The sequence below is a fragment of the Anas platyrhynchos genome, chromosome 14, assembly GCF_047663525.1.
Source record: "Anas platyrhynchos isolate ZD024472 breed Pekin duck chromosome 14, IASCAAS_PekinDuck_T2T, whole genome shotgun sequence".
NCBI lineage: Eukaryota > Metazoa > Chordata > Aves > Anseriformes > Anatidae > Anas > Anas platyrhynchos.
Genome location: NC_092600.1, coordinates 13855834 through 13862333, shown reverse-complemented (window position 1 = coordinate 13862333; position 6500 = coordinate 13855834). Strand labels below are relative to the sequence as shown.

Here is a 6500-nt window from a genome sequence, read left to right as displayed (position 1 = left end):
CCTCCCCACCAGCCTGCTGCCATTCACTGTCATAGGGACACAAGCGAGACTTTGATGTGCCCCTAGAGCTACCACATTTACAGACAGAGCCAACGCCAAACACACAGCCACGGCTGCATGCTGTCCCCCACATCCCTCTCACAAGCAGCAAGGCCCAGCCTCGTGCACTGCTGCTCACACCAGCTCGGGCTGTGCATGTACACACCGACCCTGAAAACCATCCCTGGGCTCCTCCTGTCCGACCTGCACACTCAGGCCAACAGCTGGGCTGAATTCTTTCCACCTTTGCATCACGGCCTATAACTAAGGACTCCCAAGTCAAATCACACCCTAGCGTTCGCGCTGCGTGACAAAACCCACCTCGGTTTTGCTGGCTCTAATAACACCTTTGCTCTGGAGATCAAACAAGCCAGCAGATATTTGTCTGTGACAAAGCAAAAAATCAGCATGTCTAATTCTAAATATACGCAGGGAAGAGTTTTGCTGACCGGGACAACACCACGTCACAGGGCCGCTGCTGCACGCTCGGCATAGTTTGCTGGAAGTACAAAGTACTGCCCAAGATACATGAAACGAAACAGGCAAAAAAGGCAAAAAATCCTCCATTTATTTGAAGAGAAGGTAAATCCCAGCCTGACAATCTGAATGTCAACACGGTTAACGTGCGATTAATGCACCTCACAACAACAGGCACTACAGAAGTACGCAGGGGACTCTGGAGGTGCGGCACGAGCTGTCGTGTGGGGCTCAAGCAAAGCACCGTGACTGGCTCCTAATCACTGACAAAGAATAACTGCCGTGACACGGAAGAAGAGTGTTGAAAATAATTAAGCAAAGCATTATAAAAATCAGATTTCTGGCTTCAGTGCTGAACACCTGGAAAGGCAAGGCCAGCTGACATACAGGCTCCTGTCTGTAAATTAAAATTGTTTCCGAGCCACTTGTGACTCCTGAGGGGAGCTCGTCAAAACGGAGGGACGCATCTAAGGCAAAGTCTAATTAGGCGGATGAAGAACAAGGGTTTTACTAATTTAATCTGAGATACAAAAATATTCTGCCGAAACACTTGATTTTGGTTAAGTCAAGCACCTTGTTCCAGTTGCTACGGTGCTTTGAGGCGCACATCTCCGGGCATGAATTCTGGTTAATCTGACCCCGTACCAAAAACCCCTGGGTGCAGGGACACGTCGCTGCTTGCTGACAGACCCGTGCCACACACCTGCACGTCAGCAAAGCAGATCTCTGCCTCTGTGACCTTACAGAGGCCACGCAGGGGCAGTCCCAGCCGAGCAGAACGTGCCCTGCCAGCCTTCCCATGCGGATGAGGGGAAGTGGGAAAGCCCCAGAGCCCAGGAACTGGAGGCTGCTCCGTGCAGCGCGGCAGGACGAGGAGCTTTGGCTAGGGCAGGGAGCCCACAGAGCCTGGTTTGGGGTTTGGCAGGTCCTGGTCAGCCGTGGCGTCAGCTAAGGTGAGAGGAAGGTGGTTTGGAGGGGAAGAAAGGGAAACCTCAGCAAGTTAAACAAGAGACTCAGAGCGGCAGAGCTACGTGATGGGATTTTCCGCGGATCCCCCAGGAGCGAGGTGTTCAAGCCTTCTGCAGCTCAGCGGGTCTTGGTTTCCTGACACCAGGCACCTCCTGCCATCCCCAGCCAACACACTCTGCTCACCGAAACCTCGACCTTGTGATCCCACGACGGGCTGTTTGGCTGCTGGACAGGGAGCAGTGGCTACTCCATGGTACACAGTTCAGGCACAACTGCTCCTGGAAGAATAATCACTTAGCTCAGAGCTGGTATGAGCATGACATAAATAAACATCCTCGTTAGGGCAGGGACAAATGCACTTGAAGTAGGAAAATGTTTATTCTTCCTCCAAATAAACATTTTCTATCCAAAATGGGATGACACCAGATTTGATGATTTATTTTTTTCTAAACATCTGGAACGAAACGAGCGGATTCATAACAACTCTGCCATCTGCCCGATCACTGAAGCAGTAAATGTGGTCAGCACAGGGCTCCAGGATGCAGGATGCCTGCAGCAGGACCCCTGGGACGTGAGTAGCAGAGGCTGCGTGCCGCAGGGCTGCTCGTCACAAGGCCGAGGGCACGAGGCTGCGGTCACGGGTGGCAGCGCTGCCTTGTGGCACGGGGACTCCCCGGGCGCCCGCCCGCTCGGGACGCACGCTCAGCACCCCGCCTTCTCTTTCCTGTGGCTTTGTTCATTCAATAAAGATGTGGAGATTACGAACTGGGAAAGGAAAAGGAGAAGCAGGTGTGGGAAGTGAGACAGCGTCCAGCTGCGGTGCCCGGATTTTGTGACTCACGCCCGAGGTTCGCCTCCTCCAGCTCCTCTCGAGCAGCCCGGGGGTTGTGCTGGCGCCGCACGGCAGCTCCCAGCCCTGCCCGTACAGCAGGATGTGGCTGTGTCACCCACAGCTGAGGGAGCCACGAGAGCCCGTCCCAACGCCTGGTTCAGTGCCTGAACTCACGCAAACCAGAGGGCCGCCCCTATTTTAACCCCTGCCCTGAGTCGGGTGGGGAAGGGGGCTGTGACCCCAGCTTTTCCCAGCCCAGCTGCTCCCGACCCTGCAGCGCTCACGGATGTCCTGGGGTGACGGAAATGTTGCCCGCAGCTCGGGTGGTCCATTACAGGACAAAAGCAAGCACTCCTCACTGCTTCCTGACTTGGATGCCTGCAATCTATTTGTTTTTCTATCCTCTGCAGATACGCTGTCAAGTAATTCCAGCCATGTCTTCATTTTCTGGTGATGCCTTAGGCATGTTCTGAATGTTTCAGACATTAAAACGTCCTCCCACCTTGTTCTGGGCAGAGAGAACAAACCCCTAAAGAGTGCCACTCGGACACGAGACAGCCGCTGCTCTGCCATTTCCCGATGTCTCGCCTGTGCTTCCAGGTGGGGCAAAAGGGTTTCTCCTCTCCCTGCCTGGCACGGCACCCTCTGGTTTGGGTCACTTCGTGATTAGAAAGCAGAACCAGACCTCGCTTGCTGAAGAGCAGCCCAATGGCACCGACACCGAGCAGGCTGCAGTGCAGCCCTGCAGCAGGGTAAGGACGGCATCGCCATCACCAGCAGCTGACCACAGCTCCGCGCACACCAGCCTAAGGACTTGTCTGGGCCTTGGCTTGCTTGAGCTTGGTTTGAACTCTGACATCTCGCCCAGTGCTCAGCCAAATCCCCCTCGCTGCTAGCAGAGCTCTGCAGCCACCAGGCAAGGAAGGGCACCCAGCTCCAGCCTGGGGTTGTGCCATTACGCAGCCGCTGCTCTCAAGAGTAAGGACATGCCAGGGGAAGGGCTTGGGGCTGGATGACCCGTGAGGTCCCCTCCAAGCCGAGCTGTTCTGTGAAGGTGCAGCACCGGTAAGTGCTCAGCATCCAGCTCAATTTACAAACCATCAGCAAGAAAGAAGCGTCAGGAAGCGTCGCTGAAGTCTCAGTGTAAGAGCCGGGCAGCAGCTCCCACTACAAAGCGCGAAGCGTTCGCTCTCCGTCCTGCGCAGGAGGGGACGTGTGGGAGCTGGTGCCCTGCCAGCCACACGACAACCCTGGTAATGGACTGGGAAAAGACACGGACGTGCTTCATGCTGCAGCAGCATTCCTCAGCCCCAGCAGCCCAGTTCTGTCCCACAGCCAACCGGGGCTGCCTTTGGGAAACCCACCGAGCAGAAGGAATGCAAAGCAGTGAAGACCCCACGTCTCTCTGCGTCCAGAAACCAAAAGAGTAGCAGCTCTTTGCACAGAGGCTGAGGAACAGCAGTCCTCTCTGAGTCCTGGGTGTGACTTTACCGACAGCTCCCTGATTTCCTTTCCAGCCTGTGCTGGAAGTGTTTGCACCCTCCAGTGGGCTCAGGAGAGCTGCACAGACCTTCCTCACCCCTGGGGAGCACCGAGGACACAGGAGGAAAGCGTTTAAGATTCATTCAGCCTCAGGTACACACAAAATCAATCCCGGCATAATCAAAACGGAAGCTTAAGAGGAGATGAGACATGGTCATGGCGAAACAGGGAGGGGAAAAGCATCGAGGAAAAGTCACCGCACGTTACTATGACCAAGCAGCAGTGACGACAAAGCCCAGGTGCAAATCCCAGCACAGGAGGGTGGTGCACGGGGCTGGCGGCCCGCTGCAACCTGCGGTGCAGGTCTGAAACCTCCTCCTGTCCCGTCCCACCCTGCGCAGGTATGCTCCTGGCTCCCAAACGACACCTGGGCAACGGCAGACTGAGCACAGCTTACGGCAAGCCTTGCTACGCCTCTTGACACCCTCATTTCACACGGAAAGTCCCCGCGTGTTATCAGGTCTGCAGAGCGCTGGAAGCATCCTCTCAGCTGGCCGCCTGCCCCGGTCCTGGCGCAGTGAGTCAACGCCAGCTTCCTCAGGCCGGGGTGGAAGTGGAGATCTTTGCTAATGACAGCAGCCACGCTCAGCTGCCTGCCTGTCCCCATGGCAGGGTGCTGCAGCCACCCCCAGACACTGCCGGGTGAGCTGAGCGCTCAGCAAGCCTCGCGGATGTCAGATAAGAAAAGCATGTAAATAAAAAAGTCTGTAAACAGAGAGCATCTCTAAGCAAACTTCTCTCTTCTTGCTTTCTCCAGGTCAGACATTACACAAAGAAGAAAATGAGATCAGCACCATCAGCGCCAATGGGGATACGGGCACGGGGTGAGCACCAGGGCATCGCAGGGACAGCCCTGGAGCGGCGCTGGGCCACGCAGCTGAGCCTTGGTGCTGCGAGCCCGGTGAGCCAAACCCTCGGGGTGTGTTTCTCCTGAAGGATGGCATCCCTGCCTTGACTCTTTGCCACTTTGTTCCTCTCTATTTTCTATTCTCCTCACTAGAAGGATTTTTTTTTCCACCCGTTTAGCACGTGGATGAGTTGCCTGCTTCCATCCCCGCCACAAAGAACACAAGCCCCTGCTCTCCTTCAGGTGAGCTCAGCCACGCGGGCACCAAACAGGTACAGGGCATCCAGGAACTTTTCTATTAAATTACAGCAACCTGGGCTGAAAGCAGCCCCCCAGCAGCCAGCTAGAGATGCAGAAAGAGCCTTTTTGAAGCTCCTCTGCCTCCCTGGGGGCTGTGCCCTTCAGTGCACGGGGCTCAGCTGAGCTCCAAGACCTGGGGATTTTCCCAGTGCCTGCGCAGGGCAATGGAAACCGCCAGCCCCATGCAGCAGTCGAGGCTTTGCGGGATGGGACATCTTCCCTCCCATGGCGTCACCTGGCAGCTTTCACATCCTTCCAGTGGCTGAACCTCACCAGCCCCAGCAGCTGCCGGCCCAGGAGGAGGAGAAGGAGGAGGAGGAGGACAGGGGCTGGCACTGGCAGTGCATCAAGTGCCCGTCTGCTCCCCAGCGTTGTGTCAGGGTGGCCCAGAGCTGGCTGCGAGCCTGCGGAGCTGCAGGGTCCCTGTGCACCCAAGGGTCCCTGTGGATGTCCACAGCACCAGGAGCTGCAGTACTTGGTGCTGACTTACCTCCACGGAGCTGCTGGAGCCCAGGCGGTGTCAGAGCAGCGCTCGGTGACTGGAGGCTACTGGGAGTCCGGGGGAAAGAGAGCAGCAAGGCTCAGCAGCGAGATCCCTGCGGCTCTCCGGGCACGTGGCAGGGATCACCGGGACAAGGAAACGTGGCTGCAAGGATCCCGTTTGCAGAAGGATATTTTTTTTTCTGTGCCAGTGTGGAAATTTGGTGGTCCAACAGGTGAAGCAGCTTCTTAGAGAAACCTCCTGCCCTGGCATTAAAAAGAAGCTGGGTTATTAACAGGTTGCATTTTGCAGCTGTAGCAGCGACCAGGGCAGAAAGGAACAACCCAACGCGCCCCAAAGAGGCTGATGTTCAGCTGCCCAGACTTACACACGGCATCCTTCAGGAGCTCCGCTCTGCTCTCCAGGTCCCAGCTCTCGGAGAGCCACCAGGGCTGGGGCGCTGACCTCGGCTGCTCCGCGGGGCTGACCTGCAGGCACCGCTGCGGGGCGGAGAGGGGGAGAAGGGAAGCGGCCTGGGAAGGGGCACGGGAAGAGGAGCGAGGAGCCACGAGGGAACTCAGCACAGCGCCAGGCATGGTTACAGCCCACGTGGAGCAGGACAGGCGCTGCTGCCGCCCTTCCCCTTCCGAGCAAGGCTGGGCAGAGCCGAGGTTTCCCCCGCAGAAGGCTCGTCCCCGCCAGCTTTCCACCCGCTCAGCCTCCGGTGCGTGAGGTCACCCCAGCGTCCCGCTGGTTAGCGGGAGGCCAGGATCTGCCCTTTGATTTATTTATGCACTGACAAAGGCTCAAAAGTGTTGGAAGTGCAATTTTTCACCACCGACTAAAAATAGCTGAGTGAAATTCCAGAGCTGCCTTTCAGCGCTGCCGGCTGCGCTCGGCTTACCAGGACAATGGCATTTGTAGGCTGCGAGCACCAACGGCGCAGGCTGGGCTCCAGCTCCCTAAATAACAAGCTATAAAGGGCAAAACCTGTCTTTGATTACAGCTGTGCA

At 56.7% G+C, this 6500-nt stretch overlaps 1 long non-coding RNA gene across 1 annotated transcript; it reads right to left on the bottom strand.

Annotated features, from left to right (window-relative positions):
* Positions 1–585: 585 nt before the first annotated feature.
* LOC140003652 (uncharacterized) lies at positions 586–5869 on the bottom strand. The gene is made up of 2 exons (XR_011812656.1): positions 5497–5869; positions 586–1763 (listed from the first exon to the last, which is right to left on the bottom strand). It is a non-coding gene; the product is annotated as an uncharacterized lncRNA (long non-coding RNA).
* Positions 5870–6500: the final 631 nt, after the last annotated feature.